Here is a 24,601-nt window from a genome sequence, read left to right on the forward strand (position 1 = left end):
AATGAATAATTCAAATAGTCTTGATCTCCAGATGAGAATGAATAGAGTTAAAATTGTTCTCACAACTTGGAATGCCTCTTACAATAGTGAAGAATGATATGATGATGGAGATGAAAGGACCAAAACTAAGAAGATCTCCAAAGGTTCTTTGGATCTCCTCTTCTTTGTTCTGGATGTAGTGGTGGCGGCTAGGGTTCTCTTCTCCCCTAGGTCCCTTCATGAAATTGTCTTGTATAGACGTGGTGGATCTGTTGGCACCTCATACGATCGCTCATACAAGTGCTTACGGTCACATGGAAGGTTGTCTTTCTGCTCTGGTGCGCCTGGTGGCTTGGCTCTCCACATGGAAGTTGCTCCATTTGACTTGATTTGTCGTAATTCCCTTTGGTTTCCTTCTATATATGATATTTCCTGCCAAACAATGGAAAAACATATTTTCTTTTCTTTTGAAGAATTATTGCTAGAAATAACTATTGGGGATATAACTATCAGTTATGACCCGCCCAGGAGGGGCCGGGTCAGCCCCAATGGCGGGTTACACAAGAAGCCCAGTAAACATTCAAGATGATAGTTTATTAAATCTTATAGAAGGCCCAAAGGCCTGGAGGCGGCTTAAGGCCCGGTATTATAAACCGCCGTATGTAAGGAAAGACTTGTAAGGAAAGGCATGTAAAGGAAGTCACCGAGCCGGGCACGATTATGAGCCGGCCGGGACACTGTAGGCCACCAGGCGTCAACGCGTGTATATAAGGGGACGACCCGGTGGTGACTTAGGGCAAGAAACAAGAGATCGAGAACCAAGACGGAGAGTTGAGCCTCTTGGTGATTGAAACCCTAGCAATACCAACACAACTAGACGTAGGCTTTTACCTTCATCGTAAGGGGCCGAACTAGTATAAAAACCTCTCGTGTCCTTTGTCCCGATTAACCCCTTTAAGCTTCCTAGTTGCGATGGTGAAAGGATCGAGATGGACCTAGAGGGGGGGTGAATAGGTACAAATACAAATTTTAATTGTTACTTGGCAATTTTAGGCAATAGTGCGGAATATGAAAGTGAGCCTAACAATTGCAAGTGTGATGCTAAGAGCTAAACAAGATAATCAAGTAATACAAGTAGATGGGTAGGCTAACACAATATGATTTAGGTAAGTGCAGATGAGACAAGTAACCACAAGCAGAGAGTTAAGGTTAGGGATAACCGCAACTCCGAGAGACGAGGATGTAAGCCGATGTTCACTTCCTTGGAGGGAAGCTACGTCACCGTTTAGAGAGGTGGGTGTTACCACGAAGGCACACCAACGCCACGAAGGCTCACCCTATTCTCTCTTTGAGACAACACCACTAAGGCGTTTCTCAACCACTAGTGGTAGACCTTGGGGTGGTCTCCAAACCCTCACAAACTTTTCCAGGGGTAATCACAAGGGTTGATTCCTCTCCGAAAGACTCCTACCGCCTAGGAGTCTCCAACCTCCAAGAGTAACAAGAATGATGGGAAAAGCTCAAGATTTGCTCAAGTCACAAATTCCTTTGGTGCAAAGAGGGGGAAGGAGTGGATCTATCACTTGGCCGGACAACTTCTCTCAAATGCTCTCAAATCCCTTGGGGATCTAAGATTTAGTGTGGAGGAGTGAGAGAGAGAGAGAGAGTAATGTGTTGTAGGGTTTGTTCAAAGTGAGTGGTCAACCATATCCTGAGGGGGAAGACAACCTATATATGGTGGTAGTGAAGAGCTAGCCGTTTGGCCACTTAAGGCTCAGGAGCTGTCGGACGTCCGGTGGGTATCGGACGACCGGTGACACAGATAGGACCGAGACGTCCGTCCGGGCAGCCGGTCGTCCGCTCGCTGGAGTATAAATCTGACCGCAAAAACAGCACAGGTAGCGGACATCCGAAAGGCGCCGGTCGTCCGGAGCCCGGACGTCCGGTGTTGTCGAAAATCCGTTAATTATAGTTCTGTTGGAGTGCACCGGATATCCGGAGATGAGCGGACGTCCGGTGACCGGACATTCGGTGTGACCGATCTTCCGCTAATTTCAGTTCCGTGAAGACTCACCGGACGACTGGAGAGAGTCGGATGTCTGGTTGGTTGAGAGAGACCGGACGTCCGTAGACTTCGGACGTCCGGTGAAAGTTGGACCTTTTAGCTTAGAAACCTACTACCATTTTTGCACAAGTTAGAGGAGGAATTTAGAGATGGTGTGAGAGGGAATTTTGTGGTTTTGAGCAAGTTCTTTCGCGAAATCCACCGATCCCCTCTTAATAGTGCGGGATCCCTACACTCAAGAGCAAACTGAAAACAAGGAGCCGAAGCTTTTTATCTTTGTCTTGTGTCTCTGCTCTTGAGTGATATATGTTTTATGTCCGTAGTCGTGATCCACACACACACATAGCCCTTGAGACATAATCCTGGGAAATACTCGATAAACATGATTAGTCCCAATATGCATGTTGTCATCAGCATCAAAATATGATTAAGGGCATGATTGCACTTTCAATCTCCCCCTTTTTGGTAGTTGATGACAACATACATGCACTTTTTTGAATAAAACTTTGAATATTGAAAGAATTTAAAAAGCATTGAATATCGAAGGATTTGTTGTGGAGCTCCCCCTCAATATGTGCAATAACTAATAGGTAAGCATGAAGTGAGCTCCCCCTCAATATGATACCAACACAACCGAAACTCATACACAAGATAATCAAGATAACATCAGATTTAGAATAGGCTTCACAAAGATTCATCACTCATAGCATATAACATAGGTCGATACAAGACATATCATAAGTTCAATAACAGGTTAATCACATAACATGAGTTCGATAACAAGATAATAAGATAGTATCATAGCATCATATCACATAAATAAGTGCCTACTCCCCTTGGCAGCAAATACCCAAAAGGAGGTGTCATAACAGCATCAAAGAGCATCATCGTCATCATCATCATGAGCACCACTACCACCAGCCTCGTCAAGGAAGTCAGCCCACTCAGGACCCGAAGGAAAGCCGAAGTCAGAAGGTGGATCATCAGGAAGACGTTCATCGTCACTCACATCGTAAACTCCGGAGTCTCTCAGACGAGCCTTCAAAGCATTCTTGGAGGTGACCAAGCGTGTGACAATGTCGTGGTTTTGAGAGAAATGAAAGGTAAACATCTTCATCATGGCAGAGTGAGCTTTCCCAAGAAAGCGAGAGATGCGACCAAAAGGTGCGGAGCCGAAAGAAGTAGATCGAGTGGCGGAAGAGGGAACACTAGCCGGGGTACGATGAGTAGGAGCAGAAGAGTCCTTGGGAACCCAATCATCCGCCATGTGAGATGGAATGACCCACCATTCGTGCAAGTGAGTGCGGGCAATGGGAAACGGAGCAACACTCTCGATAAATGCCTGAAGAAAGGGGGCATGAGGAAAGGCTCGCTTGTGTTGAAAACAGGCCAGACGGATCTCATGCCACAGAAAATGAGGGATATTTATCTTCCCTGTGGGAGACACATAGAGGCGATGCATGAGATCAATGCAGTAGCTGTTACATGACCCCTTGTCACCCATCTTGGGATATATGGTGCGAATAACACACTGAAAAATGATGTAGAAGGGTGAGCGCCAAATTGAAACTTGGTTCAGGCCCTTTTGTTTCTCCTGATCAGACATTTCACTTATGGGTTTGAGAAGATCCGCACAGACCTCTATGCCCTTGGGCTTATGGTTAGGGTCATCCTTATGGATTTTGAACCCTGTGTCAGGAAAACCAAGAGCAGCAACAAATTGAGCATACGATGCCTTGAGCATGGTGTCGGAGGTCATCCAAGTGACAGTTTTATCGGGACCAAAGTAACAAGTGGCATAGAATTGATGAATTGCAGCATGGTTAAAATCATGCTGGAATTCAAATGGTGCAGCAAGACCGGAGGACTCAATGAGCTCAATAGCTCCCGGATATTTCGCCAGATGAGTGCGGATATGTTGTAAGTCGATGCACATATGGATAGATAAACCTTTAGGAATGATTATAGTGGTGAAAATGTCGGCTTGGACATTTGTGCGAAAACGAGCATCCTGTGAATCGCTAAGAACAGTGAATTGATCTACATCACGACGAAGCTTAAGGTAAGAAGCAACGGGAACCTCATTGAACCGTTTAACGATGCGGCCGTGAGGGAGTGGAGGTTCAAGAGAGATGCGACGGGCAGCACCTTGTGGTTGTACCGGAGGAGGAGGAGGCTTGAATGTGGGCCGACGAGTTCCAGGCTTGGGTGCAGTGGTGCGAAAATCAACATAAGCAGGTTCCTCAATTTCTTCCAATTCATCCTCGTAGTCGGATTCTTCCGTCGAAGAGGCGCTAGTGGAGCTGCGAGGGTGAGCGACACGCTTCCGAGGACGAGCGCACGCCTGCGAATCATCGGACCCACCACGACGAGACGGACGAGAGCCCCCAGCGGTGACCTGCTTGCGAGCAGAGCGCTTTGTCCGTGGCATTGCTACATAGGGAAGGAGGAGACTCCACATCTTAACAATTGCCATGGATCAAGAAGGTCAGAGCAATGGGGGGGAGGAAAATAGCAGTTGCTACCTCAGAAGGGCGAGGAGAAGATGTGATGTTTCCCCCGAAGCCGGCCGGGTCGAGAGAAGGGCGGCCGGAGGCGCGATGACAACCGGAAGGGCCGAACGGGGTCCCGGCGGCGAGTGGCCCAGCCCGTGAACGCAGCAAGGAGAGAGTGCGGCGGCGGCGGCGAGAGGAGATAAATTAGGTTTTAGATACGACCGGATTGCATGCCCCAGTATATATAGGCATGCGAGAAACGTACCGGACATCCGGTGCGAACCGGATGTCCGAGACATGAGAGGGCAAACTGATACGAGAAGCAGTGGACGACCGACAAAAAACGGACGTCCGTCGCGTTTAGACAGAGCAGTAATTAACGGAAGTCCGGTTACAGCAGATGACCGGCAATAGGGCACCGGAGAGGATTTGACGGACGCTCGGTCCTGACAGACGTCCAGTGGCATTTAATTAACAGAAGTCCGGTTACAGCGGACGACCAGCAATAGGGCACCAGAGAGGATTGGACAGACGCCCGGTCCTGACGGACGTCCGGTGGCATTTTTAATTTATTTATTTAATATCTTTTCGAGGAAGACTAGGGTGCCATAGTTGGTACTAATGACAATGATGGAGAGATGATGAGTGAAATATGTAGTAGGATGCAAGGACACCCTAGATGAAACAATGAGTTTCCTAAACCAACAATAATAAACACACATACTGCTCACATGTTGTTCTAATGACAAGGCGGTGGCTGATGCCACCATGTATGAGTATACGTGACATGACACTGCAAAGATTTGAACTTTGGGTCCATAATCACTACCCCATCATTGAAAGCACCATAGTTAGAGTAACATGGTAGCTTTGAGAGTGTTTGTTCTTTTTATGCATTTCATAGGGTGAGAGAACGCATGAGTTGAGTGACAATGCATGCATGAGTACTAGTTTTCACATAATGTTGTCAAGCTCCAAGATACCAAGTTCACGCCTAAGTTGACAAAATCTTGCCTCATCCAATGGCTTGGTGAAAATATCTGCAAGTTGCATATCTGTGCCAACATGAGCAATGTCAATATCACCCTTCTCCACATGATATCTCAGGAAGTGGTACCTAATGTCAATGTGCTTGGTGCGGGTATGATCTTTGGGGTTCTCAGCAATATTGATGGCACTTTCATTATCACATAGAAGAGGCACATGTCTATAGGTGATACCGTAATCCTTCAAAGTTTGCCTCATCCATAGTAACTGAGTTGCACAACTGGTGGTTGCAATATATTCAGCTTCGGCAGTGGAGAGGGCAACACAATTTTGCTTCTTCGAGGACCAACTTACCAAGGAGCGTCCAAGAAATTGACATCCACCGGAGGTGGATTTACGATCCACTTTGTTTCCAGCCCAATCCGCATCCGTGTACCCAATGAGATCAAACTTAGCATCCTTGGGGTACCATAGACCCAACTTTGGGGTGTGAACAAGGTATCTAAGAATATGCTTAACCGCCTTATGATGGCTTTCCCTAGGGGAAGCTTGAAATCTAGCACACATGCAAACACTAAACATGATGTATGGTCTAGATGCACAAAGATAAAGCAATGAACCAATCATAGAGCGGTATTTAGATGGGTCGAAGGGGATACCGTTTGAGTCTTCAGTGAGTACAGTTTTGGTTGGCATGGGGGTCTTACATGGGGTGGCATCAGACATGCCAACTTTTGCTAGGATATCCTTGAGCTATTTGGCTTGGGACAAGAAAATTCCTTCTTGAAATTGTTGAATTTGAAAGCCGAGAAAGAACTTCAAATCCGCATTGAGTGACATTTCAAAATTCTTGGTCATTGATGCCGCAAACTTCTTGCATAAATGAATGTTAGGAGAACCAAAAATGATATCATCTACATAGATTTGGCATAAGATCAAATCACCTTTGTCCCTCTTAGTAAAAAGAGTGGGATCAATCACCCCTCTCACAAAACCATCATCGAGTAGAAACTTCTTAAGATGATCATACCAAGCACGAGGTGCTTGTTTGAGGCCATACAAAGCCTTATGAAGTTTATACACATAGTCTTTGTGATCGGGGTCAATGAACCCAGGTGGTTGTGATACATATACTTGTTCTTGTAGAGGACTGTTAAGGAAAGCACTCTTCACATCCATTTGATATAATGTAAATCCATTGAAAGCAGCATAAGCAAGTAAGATTCGAATGGATTCAAGTCGGGCAACGGGGGCAAAGGTCTCACCAAAGTCCAAACCTTCAACTTATGAGTACCCTTGTGCCACTAACCTTGCCTTGTTGCGGATGATTACGCCATTCTCATCTTGCTTGTTCTTGAAAATCCACTTTGTTCCAATGACGTTGTGTTCCGTAGTTGGACTCTTGACTAATTACCACACTTGATTGCGCTCAAAACTATTCAACTCTTCTTGCATAGCAATAAGCCAATCATTGTCTATCAATGCATCTTGTACCTTGAGAGGCTCAACACTAGACACAAAAGAGAAGTGAGCACAAAAGTTTGTCAATTGTTTACGAGTGACTCTACCTTCCAATATGCCGGTGAGGATTTTATCAATATCAACACGACCGGCCACTCGAGGCATGATGGAGGTTAAGGTTTCACGAGGTTCAACTTCATGTCCATCATCCACGTACTCAACATATGGATCATTAATGTGTGGTGGAAAAACTTCTTCTTCTTCTTGCATCTGTTGAGGTTCATTGTCAATGATTGCACTTTCTTCTTATTTCCCTTGAGGATGATCTTGTTCTTGATGATTATCATGAAGAGGAACTTGATCATCATCTTGTACTTGGACTAAGGGCATTGATTGATTAATAGGTGCTTGTGGTGGTATGGGTGTGGAATTAGTTTGATGGTGTGTGAGGCCTTCATCTTCTTCTTCATCATCATGAGGGTCTTGTTCCATTGGAAGAAGTGCACCAACACCCATCGTCAAGATATCTTGAGAAGAATCTTCTTCACCTACATCACTTAGATCAACTTGCTCCCCATGGGAGCCATTAAATTCATCAAACACCACGTCACAAGTTTCTACAACACATCCATTGGATTTGTTGTAGACTCTATAGGCATGAGAGTTTGATCCATAACCAACAAATATGCCCTCAATAGTTTTAGATTGAAATTTTCCTAACCGCTCTCTTTTGTTGAGGATGAAACATTTACACCCAAATACACGAAAGTACTTGACATTTGGCTTGTTCCTGGTCAGGAGCTCATATGGAGTCTTTTCCAATATCGTGCGGAGGAAGAGCTGGTTTGAAGCATGACATGAAGTGTTGACGGCCTCGGCCCAAAAACTATGTGGCGACTTGTATTCATCCAACATGGACCTTGCCATCTCCACAAGGGTGCGGTTCTTCCTTTCTGCAACACCATTTTGTTGGGGAGTGTATGGAGCTGAATATTGATGCTCAATCCCTTCATCACTAAGAAATCCTTCCAAGGTGTAATTCTTGAACTCGGAACCATTATCACTTCTTATTGCCATGATTTCTTTGTCAAACTTGTGTTGTGCTTGCTTGGCAAAATCAATGAAGGTGATCTTCGTCTCGTCTTTGGACTTGAGGAAAAACACCCATGTGTATCTTGAGTAATCGTCCACAATGACAAGTCCATACTTTTTCCCACCAAGACTATCCCATGAAGGAGGCCCAAACAGATCCACATGAAGGAGATCCAAAGGCCTTGAAGTAGACACAATATTCTTGGGTGGGTGCTTTGATTGATGTTGCTTCCCGGCTATGCATGCACTACACACACGATCTTTCTCAAAAGAGACATTTGTTACTCCAAGGATGTGATTTCCCTTTAAGAGATCTTGAAGATTTCTCATGCCGACATGGGCTAGCCGGCGATGCCATAGCCACCCCTTGTCAGCCTTGGCCATTAGACAAGTTGCATGGAATGTGCTCTCTTTTGAGAAATCAACCGTGTAAAGGTTGCCATCCAACTCTCCAACAAAGGCCACTTCGAGAGTATCTCTCTTAAAGACTTTCATATCCGTTAGTCCAAATAGTGTATCATAACCAACAGATGCCAATTGGCGAACAGAAAGCAAATGGTATTTAAGGGATTGGACAAGCATGCCATTTGGAAGAGACATGTCATTTGTGATAGCCACCTTACCCAAACCGAGTACCTGTCCTTTTGATCCTCCACCAAACATAATGCTCATAAATGGTTGAATAGCTTCCATGAAATCGTAGAGCAACTTGCTATCTCCGGTCATATGATTGGTACATCCACTATCAATCACCCATATTACTCCACCAGAGAAGGCAACCTACACACAATTATTACTTGGTTAGAGGCACCCATTTTGCAACGGGACCTCTCAAGTTAGTCACAAGGGTCTTAGGGACCCAAATAGCATAAAACCGAAATGCATTTCGAGGACCAACAAACTTTGCACAAACTTCTCCATCCTTAGTATTACGAAGAACATAGGATGGAGGCATGAACTCTTTTGGCTTGATGATAGTGGGCATGCCCCTTGTGGCCTTCCCACAAACAACCTTACCTTTCTCCTTGTGCCCTTCTCGTACAAAAGTTTCTTCTAGAGGGGTGGTGCACTTTTAAGAGGATGTCTTCTTGCTTGTGCTTGGGTCAAACCCGAGTCCTTCTTTGGCAAACACTTCATTGTGTTGGCTCAACACCATTAAGGTTCTTTTGCCCTTGAGCACATTTCATGAGCCCTTTCTCGATTTGAGCTTTGAGAAAGCGATTCTCCTCAAGAATAGATGCTAGATCACTACTATAGTTAGTAGTACAAGCATCAACATTGATAATAGGAGAAGAGTAAGCCTTGGCTAGAGTTTCAAGATAAGTAAGCTTGAGTGTCTCAAAACTCTTTGTAAGAAGGGTGAGCTCTTCTTCCTTGGTCTTGAGGGACACGGATAGGAGCTCACAATCCTTAGAGAGAGAAGCATTAGACTTTACAAGCTTACTTTTATCATTCATCAACTCTTCGCAAGAGTCGATAGCCTTTTTCAAGTAGGCAAGATCTCTAGTATGAACATCAATGTTTGCACCAATTTTTAAGCATAGTTCATCATTGCGTGCTTCCTCATATTGGACTTTCCGCTCAAGGATTTCATATTTTTCCTTTTCCTCGGTGACGAGGGTTTCGAGTTCCTTAATGGAAATGGTGTGCTTACTCACCATCTCCATAAGCATACGAAACATAGTGAGCTTCTTTCCTTTAAGAGAGCACATGAACTTATTTAGTTTAGCAAGCATAGGATCATTTATATCATCATCCTCATACCTATCCTCCGCATCAAGATACTCATCACTAGGAGTAGGAGTGAAAAAAAGGAGGGTTTGATTGTGGGGTTACCTTGACCTTGTCAGGAGAGTGTTGGTCCTCTCCATCTTCTACCACGGCCTTCGCCATGAGACACTTGTGAGCGTTGCCCTTGTAATCCTTCATGTAGTTGTAGGTGACAAATTCACCACTCTTGTTGACTAGCCTCAATGTGTTTTGAGAATCTTGAGCAACTCCGGCAACACCAGTAACATCATCCAGATCCGATTCTTCTTGAGCAACCATTGCTTTCCCATCTCTCTTCTTGAGCTTGGAGTTCAAAGGATTTGGCAACTTCTTCTTGGGAAAGGTCTTGGGAAACCTTGGTTTATCTTCTCTCTTCTCATAAGGGCACTCGTTGGAGAACTGGTTGGTTTCTTCACAGTTGTAGCATTTTCTTACTTTCTTCTTTTGAAACTTTCCCTTGAATTTCCCCGTGCTAAACTTCTTGACAAAGAGAGCCATGTATTCATATGAAGGGCCCTCATCGGATTCAACCTCATCACCATCTTCTTCATCATCATCTTCTTCTTCTTCTTCTTCTTCACTTTGCTCATCTTCACATACATGCTTGGCCTTCAATGCAAGATTGATCTTCGACGATGGGGTACCATGCATGGCAAGATGTTTTGTAGCATTTGCCTTTGACTCTTCAAATAGTTGGAAAGTGGATATGATGTCATCTATAGTCATTTCCTTGAAGGCATGGTGTTGTCTTATGTCCCATACCATCTGATGGTGATATGGAGCAAGAGCATGGAGCAACTTGTCCACAAGGAATCGCTTAGTCATGTTAAATCCATCTTGTGTCTTGTCACACTCACATGACTCAATATCAGCGGTGAGAGTCATGAGACGCTCAAGGAGTTGATTTGGAGTTTCACCTTTCTCCATACAAAAGTTTTGCAATTGCCCCTTGGCAATTTCATATTGAGCACTCCAGAGGGTGGAGGTACCGGTCCTGGATCTTATAATACTTTCCCATAATTCCTTGGCACTTGTGATGTGTATGAAAGGTCTCCTTTGCTTTTCAAACATACCTCTCCTTATACACATGATTGCCGTGTCATTGAGATTCTTGTCATAAATTTCTCTTGGTGTAGGATTCTTTGGATCAACCACATGGTAACCATACTCCAAGATCTCTAGCATCTCATCGTTTCCAAATCGAAGATGATCCTGCATAGCAACTCTCCACAAAGCAAAATCGGAAGTGGAGTCAAGTAAAGGAGGTTTGCCTTGAGAGTTATATTTTGGTTTCTCAACTTGGGGTCTTGCATAAAGCCAAGGAACACTAGAGTGTTCATTGCTAGGAGGTTGTTGACCAAGTGACGGAGTAGGCACAGTTGGTCTCGAAGCCGCACCACCCGAAAGTGGTGCAAGCACTGTGGACAATGTGGATATCCTCATTTGGACCAAGGCTCTACAAAAGCATCATGCTCCACCTTTTGCTTAGCAAGGGCCCGTTCTAGATCCTCAGAAGTAAAGGTCTTGACTTCAGAAGAAGCCTTGCCTTTATCCTTCGGATCTACAACAAGGGGAGTCCCATCGGGGTTCATCTTGCTCTAGGGCGGTTAAGCCACAAGAATAGAGCACGAGGCTCTGATACCAATTGAAAGGATCGAGATGGACCTAGAGGGGGGGTGAATAGGTAGAAATACAAATTTTAATTGTTACTTGGCAATTTTAGGCAATAGTGCGGAATATGAAAGTGAGCCTAACAATTTCAAGTGTGATGCTAAGAGCTAAATAAGATAATCAAGTAATACAAGTAGATGAGTAGGCTAACACAATATGATTAGGTAAGTGCAGATGAGACAAGTAACCACAAGCAGAGAGTTAAGGTTAGGGATAACCGCAACTCCGAGAGACGAGGATGTAAGCTGATATTCACTTCCTTGGAGAGAAGCTACGTCACCGTTTAGAGAGGTGGGTGTTACCACGAAGGCACACCAACGCCACGAAGGCTCACCCTATTCTCTCTTTGAGACAACACCACGAAGGCGTTTCTGAACCACTAGTGGTAGACCTTGGGGTGGTCTCCAAACCCTCACAAACTTTTCCGGGGGTAATCACAAGGGCTGATTCCTCTCCGAAAGACTCCTACCGCCTAGGAGCCTCCAACCTCCAAGAGTAACAAGAACGATGGGAAAAGCTCAAGACTTGCTCAAGTCACAAATTCCTTTGGTGCAAAGAGGGGGAAGGAGTGGATCTATCACTTGGTAGGACAACTTCTCTCAAATGCTCTCAAATCCCTTGGGGATCTAAGATTTGGTGTGGAGGAGTGAGAGAGAGTGTAATGTGTTCTAGGGTTTGTTCAAAATGAGTGGTCAACCATATCCCGAGGGGGAAGACAGCCTATATATGGTGGTAGTGAAGAGCTAGCCGTTTGGCCACTTAAGGCTCAGGAGCTGTCGGACGTCCGGTGGGTACCGGACGACCGGTGACACAGATAGGACCGGACGTCCGGCCGGGCAGCCGGTCGTCCGCTCGCTGGAGTACAAATCTGACCGCGAAACAACACAGGTAGCGGACATCCGAAAGGCACCGGTCGTCCGGTGTTGCCAGAAATCCGTTAATTGTAGTTCTGTTGGAGTGCACCGGATATCCGGAGATGAGCGGACGTCCGGTGACCGGACATCCGGTGTGACCGGTCTTCTGCTAATTTCAGTTCTGTGAAGACTCATCGGACGACTGGAGAGAGTCGGATGTCTGGTTGGTTGAGAGAGACCGGACGTCCGTAGACTTCGGACGTCCAGTGAAAGTTGGACCTTTTAGCTTAGAAACCTACTAACATTTGTGCACAAGTTAGAGGAAGAATTTAGAGATGGTGTGAGAGGGAATTTTGTGGTTTTGAGCAAGTTCTTTCACGAAATCCATCGATCCCCTCTTAATAGTGCGGGATCCGTACACTCAAGAGCAAACCGAAAACAAGGAGCCGAAGCTTTTTATCTTTGTCTTGTGTCTCTGCTCTTGTGTGATATATGTTTTATGTCCGTAGTCATGATCCGCACACACACATAGCCCTTGAGACATAATCCTGAGAAATACTCGATAAACATGATTAGTCCCAATATGCATGTTGTCATCAACATCAAAATATGATTAAGGGCATGATTGCACCTTCAGATGGCCCTATGACTAAGTCCTTTCTCTAGGACATCTGCCGTGATAATTCCACGACAGTTGGCGCCCAACGTGGGGCCAGCGCACGGTGGATTTGAGTTCTTGAAGGGTAACTTCGAAGGGCTCAAGGGATACGATGTGGGCCGGATGACCAAGAGTCGTCGCGGCAAGCTCTACATCAATGACGAAGGCTGGGGCCCCGAGGCCGGCTCGATTGAGTACGGGTACCGGGTCCCCTTCGGCGGAATTCACGTCTTCATCGGCCGGATCGGCAAGTCAGGCCCTGAGCCGGACGTCCACACCAACCTCATCAAAACGGCTCAGCGCGCAAGGACCACCTGTGTTCAGTCTGTCGTGAAGCATGCCTTTGTAGGCTGCGTCCACGGCGGTGAATACTCTGAAGGATCGGTGGAGGGCGGTGAGACGGCCGTCTGTTCTGACACTGCATCATCAACGGGCGAGACGGACTCTTTGTACCAGCTATAGGACGACATGCTCGGGGGCTGTTCCGATGGCAGCAGTATTCCAGACCCTCTTGAGCCGCCGAATTGGGCCGGAGTCTTCATGGCAGGGACACAGCCCGGGAAGAACTCTACAGAAGCGGCGGCAACAGCTACCGGGTCGGCTGCAGCCGGGTCAGGAGACCTCGTGCGCCCCCCGGCTCAGATTCTAATGGACCTCATGGATAAACTGATGACTCTGTTGACTGCCATGGTAGAGCCGGCGGATAAAGCCCAGCACGACGCAGAGGTGGCACGCGTACGTGAAGAGATGGTGCAAGCTAAGGAAAATCTAGCCGCAGAGGAAGTTAGGATGGCAGCAGAGCGGGCGGCTTTGGACGTTCGTGCTCAACAGCTTCAAGCGGAGACCTTCCGGCTCACGGTGGATCTTAACGTGTCAAACGAGGTCATGAGAAGGAGGCATCAGAAAACTCAGTCACGTTTACCTCTGACGCTTGATCCTAGGAACCTATTCCATACACCCGGAGCTGGGGGAAGCAACCCGCCGGAGGCAAACCGGATCATGACACCCGGCGCACCGGTTCAGCCGCGTGCCATGGAACCACCTCGTATAATTACCGCTCCACCTCATTACGTACCAACACCGCCGGGTCACTTCTCCAACCCCTTGGAAAACCTCATCGCAGCATCGGCTCGTTTGGCGGCTCTCCCGATGGAAGGCGACTCACCGGCGGCGGTTGAAACGCGGAGGGTAAGAGAGCTTCTTCAAACAGCTATGGCACAGCAGGATGCGTACTCCTACAGTCGAGACAGGATCCACTCAACTCCTCGCCCAAGCCAGAGCCCGAGCTACAGTAGGCATATGGAATCTGTAGACATGTCAAGCAATGCTCAACGCCACAACCGGCCACACAGGCATGAGCCGATGCGGGCTGGAGCCCTTAACTTAGCGGATCAGGAGAGGATTCGTCAAGAGGCGGAACGAGCAGTTCAAATGGCAGCAGATTAGGCGGCTCGTCAAACTTTTCTGGCTTATCCAGCAACCTCGGTCGAGGCAGGAGTGGCCACAAGAACCGGAGGCGTCCCTTGCTTGGTGCCGGCCATATGTAATGAGCGTCTGCTGAAGGACTTTAAGGGGCCTCGTAAGGTGCCTAATTACACGGCTGACTTACAGCCTGAGGCTTGGATTGAGAGTTATGAGATGGCTATGGAGTTGTTGGAGGTCAGCGACGCAGCAATGGCCAAGTATTTCACTATGATGTTGGATGGAACAACTCGTACTTGGTTGAAGGGGTTGCCGCCTAATTCTATCGGCTCATGGGCGGAGTTAAAGGCCCGGTTCATCCAGAACTTCAAAGACACGTGTAAGCAGCCTATGTCGATTGTGGACCTAACTAATTGTAAGCAAGAGGATGGTGAGTCTACAACCCATTGGGTGCGCCGGTTTAAGGAGATAATACATTCGTCTGATAAGATGGACGCGGGCTCAGCAGTTTTGATGTTGGAGAAAAATTGCCATTTTGAACCTCTGAAGCAGAAGTTGGGGTGGCTCAAGCGTGACTGTAATGACATGGGCCAGTTGATGGCGGCTCTCGTCAAGTATGCTGATTCTGATAGTACCAAAGACCCGGTGTCTGACGAAGAAAAGACAACGAAGGGAAAGAAGAACGGCAAGGGTCATCAGCATAACCCGGCAAATCAAGGAGGTAATAAACGCAAGGCTGATGAGTTTGTTGCTAACACCAATGCACAGGGCGGAAATCAACAGCGCAAGGGCAGACAAACCCCTCGGCCGGGCGGGTCAGGTCCCACCCTTGAGCAACTATTGAATGAACCTTGTCCAAGGCACGGCACCTGGGAGAAGCTAGCCACCCACCTGTGGAAAGATTGTATGATCATGAAGGCGTTTAAAAATTCAAACGCATTTGATGGAGTTCACGGCCCAGGTGGCGGTTCAGGTGGAGGCAGTTTCCAAGGCCCGGGCGCCGGTTCAGGTGGAGGAGGATTTCACGGTCAAGGCCATCCTCGTAACCAAGGAGGATATAATCCACAACCCGGCCAAGGTCATCAGCAGCAACAGTCTGGATATCAGAGCAACCCAAAACAACTAAATAGTGGGCAATACCATGTATTCACCACTACTTTATGTAAGAGGTACCAGAAGCTTCACAAGAGGCTCGTCAATGCCGTTGAGCCGGCGATTCCACGTTACTTACGTTGGTCAGAGCAGCCTATTGTGTGGAGCAGAGAGGATCACCCACCCCGGGTCGATAATCCGGGTCACTTGGCTTTGGTAGTGGCGCCTCAGGTTGGTGGATACAAATTCACTAAGGTACTCATGGATGGAGGCAGCAGCATCAACATCCTCTACTATGAGACGTTCCGCCGGATGGGATTGACTGATAAGAGTCTTAAACAATCCAACACTGTTTTTCATGGTGTGGTTCCTGGCAAGTCGGCGTACCCAGTGGGTAAGATTGAACTGGAAGTAGCCTTTGGGGATGAGTATGATTCCAGAGCAGAAAAATTAACCTTTGAGGTGGTAAAGATCAAAAGCCCATATCATGCTCTGTTTGGACGGCCGGCTTATGCCAAGTTCATGGCTCGGCTGTGTTATGTATATTTGTAGCTCAAGATGCTGGGCTATAAGGGCACCATCACAGTACATGGGAGTCGGAAAATAGCTTTGGAGTGTGAAGAAGGTGATGCTGCCTCTGCTGAATCTGTTTGTGCAATAGAGGAATTAAAGTTTTACAAGGATCATGTTGACCCGGCAGACATGACGTCATTAAAGAAACCAACAACAGAGCATGAGCCGGTGTTGAAATTCAAATCAGCCGATGACACCAAGATGGTTGACTTTGTGCCTGGCGACTCATCCAAGCAGTTCATCATTAGTGCAAACTTGGATCCAAAATAGGAAAGCGCGCTCATCGAGTTCATCCGTGAGAACCGGGACATCTTTGCATGGAAACCTTCAAACATGCCGGGTGTCCCGAGGGAACTCGCTGAGCACACTCTCAATATTGATCCAAAGTTTAAACCTCTCAGACAGTTTCTCCGACGGTTCAATGAAGAAAGGCGCAAGGCCATTGGAGAAGAGGTGGCCCGGCTCTTGGTGACCGGGTTCATCGTAGAAGTCTTTCACCCAGAGTGGTTAGCCAACCCGGTGCTTGTACTAAAAAAGAATGGCACCTGGCGTATGTGTGTGGATTACACCGATCTGAACAAGGCTTGTCCGGCTGATCCTTTTGCCCTCCCCTGTATTGATCAGATCATCGATGCTACGGCTGGTTGCGCATGTTTGAGTTTCTTGGATGCTTACTCAGGTTATCATCAGATTAAGATGGCGGTCAAAGATCAGGAGAAGACGAATTTTATCACTCCTTTTGGAGCTTTCTGCTATGTGTCTATGCCTTTTGGGATTAAGAGTGCCCAGGCGACTTACCAACGGTGTGTACAGAACTGTCTTCATGATCAGATTGGGCGTAATGTTCATGCTTATGTGGATGATATAGTGGTAAAATCCATGAAAGAGGAAACATTGGTAACAGACCTGAAAGAGACCTTCGATAATCTCCGGGTCTACAAAATGATGCTTAACCCGGCCAAGTGTGTTTTTGGAGTCCCAGCCGGCAAGCTCTTGGGTTTTTTGGTGTCCAACCAAGGTATTGAAGCTAACCCGGAGAAAATCAAGGCAATTATATCCCTGGCCCAACCAACATGCATCAATGATGTTCAACGATTGGCAGGTCGTGTTGCTGCTTTGAGCCGGTTCATAAGCTGGTTAGGGGAGAAGGCAATGCCTTTGTATCAGATGATGAAGAAAACAGATGATTTTGTTTGGAGCGATGCTGCAAACTCTGCTTTTGAAAATCTGAAGACACAGCTTGCTGAGCCGCCGGTCCTGGCTGCTCCAGTTGAGAAAGAGCCGCTGTTGTTATACGTGGCCGCCAACTCACGTGCTGTTAGTGTGGCTATTACGGTGGAGCGCAAGGAGGCTGGCAAGGAACATCCGGTTCAACGACCGGTTTACTACGTCAGTGAGGTGTTAATTGAATCCAAGCAACGATATCCACATTGGCAGAAGCTCGTATATGGGGTGTTCATGGCAAGCCGGAAGCTTAAACATTATTTTCAGGGTCATCCAATCACTGTGGTTAGCTCTGCTCCTTTGGGAGACATCATTCAAAACAGAGAAGCCACTGGACGAGTCGCCAAGTGGGCCATTGAGCTTGGGTCTCACGGGTTGAAGTATGTACCACGTACCGCGATCAAATCTCAAGCACTAGTTGACTTCATTAATGGCTGGACGGAGATGCAGATGCCAGAAGAGAAACCAGACAACACGTATTGGACTATTAATTTAATGGGTCCAGACAGTTGGAAGGCTCGGGGGCTGGAGTTGTTTTCACCTCTCCTCGAGGTGACAAATTTTGTTATGTGTTATGGCTGATGTTTCCTTACACTAACAACGCAGTAGAGTATGAAGACTTGCTCCATGGTCTTCGAGTGGCAAAAGAGATGAGTTTGAGCCGGGTCAGATGTCTTGGCGACTCAGATTTAGTGGCTCAACAGGTATCAGGCAAGTGGGATTCTGTCGGTGTTCTGGGAACGGGGGTCCCCAGACTTGCCTGCCTGCGGCCTGCGGCGTGGCTCAAGTGGGGGCCCAGCACGGCCCATCTTCATCAGCTCAAACTCAAGACCCTCGCGAGGGGCCAAGCCTCGCGGGGCGGACGACAGAAAGCTTCCTCACAGGCAGCCTCATCAGGCAGGCTCACGAGGAGGCGAAGAGATCAAGGCAGAGGTACCTCGCGAGGAACCCGTGACACAAGCCATGACGATCGAGATTAGGCGGGCGCCGGCCTGCACAGTGTCCTTGTTTCCCCTTTGGTGCAAAGGGGGCAAGCACAGGCCAAGGCACCGGGCAAAGGTTACCATTCTGGTGCAACAAGACCAAGACCAGCAGAGCGGCATGACGGAGGTCACCGTGGAGCCCAAGACGGCGTCATCACCAGTACTTTTGGCAGCCGAAGACCACTTTTGGTCAGGATAACTTGTACTTTATGTTCCCCTTCAAAATGGCCAATTGGTGGCGCCCTTCCCGCTCATTATTTGGGGAGAGGTCCAGGGCCTCTATAAGTAGAACTAGCCACACAGAGTAGAGGGACATCGAGAAATCTGGTAGAGCCCTAGCAAAGAGAGAGAGAGAGAGAGGCGATTGAACTCACCCTAGCAGTTCATCGCACCAACTCAAGAACACCTCTCGCGAGGCTGTTCTTCCCTTGTACTGTTCGTCATCAGCCTCTGAGGCAATCCACCACACCACACACTGGAGTAGGGTATTACACCACAACGGTGGCCCGAACCAGTATAAACCTTGTGTCCCTTGTGTCGTTCGTTGTTTCCAGTTTAGATCACGCGAGGAGATTGGACGTAGATCGGTAGGGGAGAGATCTCCGCGCGCACCCCAGTGTTCGAACCTCAAGGGTCTGCCGGAACCCGAAATCCGACATTTGGCGCGCCAGGTAGGGGTGCGCCGGAATCTTTTCTTCCGCCGTTCGCGTGTGATCTTCCGTCGTGTCCATGGCTGACGCTCGTCGGGCTCTCGCCGAGCGCCGGGCTGCTCTCGCCACCCGCGTCGCCCAGACGGCGCCCGTCGGCGGACGTCCTCGTCGTTCCCCGTCGCCTGCCGCCAACGCCGCCACCGGCCCGACGGGGAACGAGCAGCAAGCCTCCTCCCAGCATCCTTCGGTGCAGCGGGAGGGCCGCACCGCCACACCGTCGCTGACTCCAGCCGCTTCGTCGTCCCACGCCCGTCGCGCCCCCACGGACGCGCATGCCGCGCTGCTCCTGGCAAGAGAACTCTTGCACTACCGCCTCGTCGACGACCTCTACGAAGACTGGCTCGCCCGCATCACCGAGCTCGTCAGCGCCGCAGGAGGATTCCCCCTTGCCGTCCCTCTCGCTGCCTCGCCCTCCATTCTGCGCAGGAGGCGAGGATCAGGAGGTGCCTCCACCACCTCCTCCCCAAGGAGGTGCCCTGGCTCCAAGGCGCGCAGCCCCGGGGCAAGACCCTCCGCGCCCGGCGCCTACGCAGCAAGGAAGGAGCTGCCAAGAGATCCCTCGTCCCCAAGAAGGCGCTCGCGCGCTCCCGGCGCCGGCGCGCCAAGATCGCGTCCCTGCACCCCCATGCCAAGACCCCGCGCTGCTCCAAGCGGCGGCGCGCGGTAATCCCCAGGAGCAAGCCCAGTACCAGCAAAAGGCACCGGTGGCCACAGCAGGCTGCCGTGCCCTCACCCCCAAGCTACGCGGCTTCGCATGGCCAGGCAAGTTCAAGCCCGACCTGCCCCCTCGCTACGATGGCACGATGGACCCTGCGAAATTCCTGCAACTCTACGAGCTATGCATCGAAGCCGCCAACGGAGACGAAAGGGTCATGGCGAACTGGTTTCCCATGACGCTCAAGGACGGGGCCCGCACCTGGCTCCTGAGCCTGGCTCCTGGCACAATCTCCTCCTGAGACGAGATGCGCACTCGCTTCATCCACTACACCACGACACCACAAAGACGACATGCATCTGTTGGTAAAAGTGAGCAATGCCGACACTTTTTTTCCCAAACTATACCGACACATAGTATGATAGTATTTATATAACCTCCTGACACATTATCTATCGCTGAAGCACCAGCAAAGCACCGACGTAATTTCTGTCAGCAGTTACAATCTTTACTGATTGTTTGTGTGTCACTGATTCTTTGGGACAAAAAAATGTCGGCTTTGTTTCCTTCCACCCACATCCATATGCGCGCGATGGAAAACACCCGAGTCGGACCAGACCAGCAAAAGAAAAGAAAAAACACACCCGTCCAACCCCCAATCTCACCCTTCTCTCTCTCACCACTCACATAGAACCCGTGCGCCGCCGCCTCCGACCTAAACCTAACTCGACCGCGCCGCCGCCCGTCCGCTTGTTCCCTCGCGCCACATCAACTCCAACCCTGACCTTCCTCCCCGCAGGGCACCATCCGCCCAGGAGCAGCAGCTCCATCCGCTGCGCTGAGGAGTAGCAGCGCTGTCAAGCGCCACCGTACAGGAGCAGCAGCGCCGTCAAGCGCCACCAGACAGGAGCAGCAGAACCGTCCACCAGTAAGGAGAAGCAAGGCCGTCGGCCGCCGAGGATCCAGCGCTGGTTTTCCTCCACCTGTGGCCTCTGTTCCGGCTGATTTCCTTCCCTCCGCCCGGCCTGAGGTAAGCTTCTGGTATGTGAGTCCTTTCTCGTCGCCCCTTCCTTGCCCCACCTCCAGATTCGGTCGCTCTAGGTGAGCTGGGTCAATGCTTTTCTAGTACGTGTAGGTAACTAACTAGATCCAGCCATGAATCGGCTGGCCTCTGGGTAAGTAAATCTATTGTTGTTCTTGTGCGTGCTTCATCCACAAATTTGTAGCATGTAACAATTTCCTGGCAGAGGCAGTACAAAGGAGAGGGATGAGTCTGTTAGAATTGTAATTACTTTTCCCGTTGTGAGTGGCATATTTTATTTTTCATTTATTTATTTCTTATTGCACGGGTGCCAGCTTCAAAGCCTTGTGGCTAAATCAGATTATGTGTGGGCCTATGAAGTCACAAATGTGATCTGTACGTCCTAATTATGTACACATGTAGTGATGCGTCTATCAAAGAGAAGCATTTTTCAGTAATAATGTACTAACAATCAATCTTTATATGTAGGTGGTGGGGGCAAGTGAAGAATTTACATCGGTTCTGTTACAGGAACAGAGGATGGTCCTCCTAAGCTGCTTAATGGTACAATTTGTAATGTCATTATGAACATTGGATGCATTAGACTGTCATAATACCTAGTTTCTATCAAAAAGTATCATAAGTAAGGGCACAATGTGGTGATAGTAAATCTGGTTTATGGAAGAACATTGAGTATTTGGTTTCTATATTTATATATGTATAGCAGCACCCTAATTATGCAAATAGTATCAAATCCCGAGCCTTAATCATGGCAACTAGCGGAAAATGTATGGTTTAGTTTGCAAGCACATACATGTGAATATTATTCCAGCAAGAATGCTAGCTGCTAGCATATATCTATCCCAGGTACTTTGCGGATAGGCCAGCGGCAAGCCTTGTTTCTTCTTTTTAGATTTTCCCTTGATATATTCTCCTTGTTGAACTAACAATTTTTGGCATCCTGTGGCATGCCACCATTCTGCTGGTTGGATCTTGGTTACAATTAAGATTCAGGAGATGACTCTCTTTTAATTGAATGATTTTTAATTGGATCTTGGTTACAATTAATATTAAGTTGCTAATGGCGATGATTTATATTTCGATGATGATGACGGTGATGAGCCATTGATGCTCGAGGATGAAGCAGGGTTAGCCGAGGTCCTCGAAGCCTGTCTCTGACGCTGATGGGTGGACCGCTCTGCTGCCTAGGCATGATCAGCCTGGGAAGTAGTATTAAGGACATGAGAAGCAATACTTGGCGCTGTTTGGCCTGAAGGTAAACAACTTTCATGGTTTTTTCTATATCGTTGCTGCTGGGTAACCCTTGTACTAATCGAAAATGGCTTGTGGTACTATATGCATCATTAGTTTTGAAGCACATACATGTGAATTAGATATATACATGTTTTTTCAAATATATATTACCAATTAATATGCCTGGTTTGTAGGTAGAGTTGGAATCCCTCTAGCCCAGCTCTAGGCAGGAGGTCGGTTGGAATTGGATCAGTATCAGGATTAGGAAGCAACCAAGTCACCCTTTTGATCAACTAAAATAGTAACAACAGTCAATGGTGGTAATAAACAACAACTTTCCTCCCTCTGGCCTTTCTGTATCATCGCATTAATTCTGGCCAGTTTATGGTCCGATGCAAGTGGCCTGACTATGTTGCTATTGTTGTTTAGTAGGGAACTAGGAATTGTGCGTAAATGCAGTTATCTTGTTTTGTTCTGGGCTTGTGATCCCTCTTTGACAAAGATGTTCTAATCGCTGTCGCAACCGAAAATGGAGTCCAATGCAAGCCACAACAACATCAATTATTCTTTCTTGCTTTTGTTTTCATCGTTTAAGCATTGTTTGTCCTGTTTACATTGATATATCAAACTGAATGCATCATTTTTGCTGGTTGCTCCTCTGAGGTTTTTATTGAATGATATCAATGTTGCTTGCTTATAGATTGAATTTCAGGTTTATTTATTGAGTAAGCAATCTAATCTGGTACAATAGAAATTACTCTTTACTTTGACGCTTGCAGACTTGTGACCATGAGGTCACGTGTTCAAGTCCTGGAAAGAGCCTCTTGTAGAAATGTAGGGAAAGGCTGCGTACAATAGACCCAAAGCGGTCGGACCCTTCCCCGGACCCTGCGCAAGTGGAGCTACATGCACCGGGCTGCCCTTTTGACGCTTGCAGACCATGTGATGTTGCTTGCTTATATATCAACAAGTGGGTATATTTATCTTTCTTCTCTGATGCGCGTGTTCTAAGCCCTCCAACTAAATGAAGCTTTGTTGGTTGCTCATTTGAGGTTTTTGATTGTGTCATATCATCTTTTCGCGTAATGTGCTACTATATATGAGACCACCATTGCCGATATATATTGATTGTAGTAGTAGTTTTCTTATTCAGGCATTGTTCATCAAATCTACCAGTTCGGTCCAAGATAAAAAAATACTAAACCATGATCTAGTTGCTACTTGGTTGACACTAGACTAGATTGAATTAATGGAGGGTTTTTATAAATAAGTTATTCTTTTGCTTATAATCGTCATGTGATCTTTCTTTCTTTTGCCACTTGATTGTATGTTTGACCTTGGAATAATACGGTATTTATTTTCCTTCTTGATTTGGTAGGCACACGGCTCCGTGGGCGAGGAGGATGACTGGGACCCCAACCCCAAGTCGACGACCCTGACCTCGACTTCCCACACAAGGTTGTGGCGCTGCTCCTCTTGACTCTGAGATTACCCCCCCCCGGTCAACCGCCCCCCCCCCCCCCCCCCCCCAAATTTCTCGCTGCTCTACTCTGGCATAGTTTCTATTCTACTCCCTCCGTTCCTACATATAAGCCTTTCTGGATATTTCAATACGTACGACATATAGATGTATATAGACATATTTTAGAATGTAGATTCACTCATTTTGCTCCATATGCAGTCCATATTGGAATCTCTAAAAGGGCTTATATTTAGGAACGCAGGGAGTACTTGGTCGTGAACCAAACTACCATGCTGAGGCCCATTCGGGCTTCGGTTGCCGCCACTGCATTCGACTGGGCTCCTAGGTTCATGCTTGTGTAGTTGCATGACAGAGATTCTGTAATTTTGGAACCAAGGGTGCCCCTGCTGTTTTGAACCCATGATATACAGTTCAACTTTGTTTTCTGCTTGATTGATGCCACTCGACTCCAGCCTTTTTCTTTATTGTGGTCTTCCATGTACGAGGCTAGTTCAACTATGAATGGTTTCAATTCATCATATGATATTTCGTAATGCTGCATGATGTGTGTGTGTATTGTACATCTTCTGAAACATATGAGTTCTTTTGTAGGGACAAATGGTAGAAAGTAGCAAGTCCACAAGTTGATCGAAGATGTTCTCCTGATTTCTTTTGTTGAAAACAGGGTTCACACATTTTGTTCATATGGAAGTTGATTTGGCTTGGTGATTGAAGAGTTGGTCTTCCATAATATTCTGTAGTAGTCAAGTGATCAAGCATTTGTCTCCTAGGAACTTTGGCCATTATGCTTGTAATAACGTGCCTCTCTCGGTACTTATATCTGACTTGTGTATACTTAATGGCTGTAGCTAACTTCAGTGAAGAAAACTAATGAATCTTCTATATATGTCGAATGAATGCATTGATCAATGGTATCTTTTGCTGAATAGAAGAGTGCAATTGTATGTATTTCGTATTGAACATGAGTTGAATATTATGAATGTGTTTTCACTCACAATATGGAGCATTTGTATTTCTCGTGAAATGTAGAGCGTTGACAGCAAATCTGTTGGCAGAAGTATTGGGCGTCGCACAAACTGTCGGCTTAGGGCACTTACACACAAACTGTCGGCGTAGCAATGTATGTCATACAATCTAACGGTATAGCGCACT

At 47.4% G+C, this 24,601-nt stretch overlaps 1 long non-coding RNA gene across 4 annotated transcripts; it reads left to right on the plus strand.

The window, feature by feature from the left end:
- The first annotated feature begins 20,307 nt into the window (after nt 1-20,307).
- LOC125537601 lies at nt 20,308-24,358 on the plus strand. 4 transcript variants are annotated; one of them, XR_007296000.1, is made up of 7 exons: nt 20,311-20,732; nt 21,202-21,276; nt 21,860-21,988; nt 22,161-22,286; nt 22,746-22,936; nt 23,345-23,424; nt 24,041-24,358. It is a non-coding gene; the product is annotated as an uncharacterized LOC125537601 (long non-coding RNA). The 4 variants fall into 4 exon arrangements; XR_007295999.1 differs by having other exon boundaries at nt 20,312-20,721; XR_007295998.1 differs by having other exon boundaries at nt 20,308-20,732; nt 21,202-21,988.
- The last annotated feature ends 243 nt before the right edge of the window (nt 24,359-24,601 follow it).

This window comes from Triticum urartu, chromosome 2, assembly GCF_003073215.2.
Source record: "Triticum urartu cultivar G1812 chromosome 2, Tu2.1, whole genome shotgun sequence".
In the NCBI taxonomy this organism is placed as follows: Eukaryota; Viridiplantae; Streptophyta; class Magnoliopsida; order Poales; family Poaceae; genus Triticum; species Triticum urartu.